Genomic DNA, 1,578 nt, shown 5'->3' on the forward strand with positions numbered 1-1,578 from the left:
ATATGATCAGTTTGAAGGTTATTAAAATGAGAAAAATGTTCTATACAGTTTTCAGTCTGGTTTCAGGCGCGGGTTTTCAACAGATACTTGACTCATCCATCTCTCAGATTTCGTTAAGTTTCAAATGGATAAAGGTAATATGATTGGAATGGTTCTCCTGGATTTGCAGAAGGGTTTCGACACCGTTAATCACAGTATTTTGATAATGAAATTAAAAGCAATTAGTCTCAGTTCAAATGCTGTCCTTTGGTTCCAGTCGTATCTCTCTGATCGACATCAATTAGTCGATGTATCAGGTAATAATTCCAACATGGCTTCTGTCACATGTGGCGTTACCCAAGGTTCAATTTTAGGCACCCTGCTATTTTTGATCTTCGTTAACGACATGTCGGCAGTGTTCAAAAACAAGCTTTTACTATATGCTGATGACTCAGGGATCCTTGTTCATGGTAACATATATAGCCGACATTGAACTTCTTTTATCTTCAGAGATGGAGCGTGTAAGTAAATGGCTTATAGATAACAAGCTATCACTTCATCTTGGTAAGACAGAATCCATACATTTTGGTTCAAAACCTAAGTTAAGATAGCGCACCACTAATGGGCACATATCCAAATATAATTTAATTAATTATTTTCCTAATCAGCATCATCTCACTGAACTACATGCAAATTTGTAGGAAGGCTTTCCATGCTTTTTAAAAAAAATATACCGATTTTTTCAAAACCACCCTCACGCTCGGCTTTTGTCCAGTTTATTTTCACCCGGGGGTATATTAAAGTTCCATAATTCATTCAAATTTCCAAAAATGGGCATGCAGTTGGTGTGTACAGGTGCAGAAAAGGTGTTTTAAGTTTAAACAAGATGAAATAAGTATTCTTTTACAGACATTTATTTTTTTAAAAATTTTATGTATAGAAAAGCGCCATGAAATGTAAGTGATTTCAGCCAAGTAAAAATTGGGTCGGTTAAAAACAAAGTGTCAGAAAAATTCAAAATAGTATCATTTAAGTTATATTTTAAACATAGTTTTTAAGCAAAACACTAAGAAAAAGACAGATTAACCGTTTACTTTTTGAAATAAAAATAAAAATGCAACATGCACCATTCGTATTTTCAGCAGTAAATTACCCAATTTAGCCATAAAGTTGTTTTAATTTTAAAAATTGAAGGATGTGCATACAATTTTCATCATATTTAACAATAAACATAGCTTATATGCTATATCAAATCAAATTACGTTAGAAAAGAAATAAAACGCGTCCAAAAAGTATGCGATGTCGGCAGGATTCGAACCTGCGCGGGAAGATCCCAAAAGATTTTAAGTCCATCGCCTTAACCACTCGGCCACGACAAATTCACATCAGTGCAAGCTTAAATTAGTAAACAGGTAAAAAGGCTCGTCGATCTTTGAAGAAATCGCGAAATCGTATTTTTCAGATGATAATTGGATCAAAGTTAATATTTATATTGAAAATAATGCATTCTAAATGAATTATGTAAACACATATCAAAATTCGAAGTTTGAAAAAAATAAAATGCATCTCTCGGAAATAACCGATCATTGAAGATCGGCA

General features: G+C 33.3%; 1 non-coding gene across 1 annotated transcript; it reads right to left on the reverse strand.

Annotated features, from left to right (window-relative positions):
• Positions 1–1,276: 1,276 nt before the first annotated feature.
• On the reverse strand, positions 1,277–1,366 carry Trnal-uaa (transfer RNA leucine (anticodon UAA)). Its single transcript has one exon. It is a non-coding gene; the product is annotated as a tRNA-Leu (tRNA).
• Between the last annotated feature and the right edge of the window lie 212 nt (positions 1,367–1,578).

This window comes from Dreissena polymorpha, chromosome 8, assembly GCF_020536995.1.
Source record: "Dreissena polymorpha isolate Duluth1 chromosome 8, UMN_Dpol_1.0, whole genome shotgun sequence".
NCBI lineage: Eukaryota > Metazoa > Mollusca > Bivalvia > Myida > Dreissenidae > Dreissena > Dreissena polymorpha.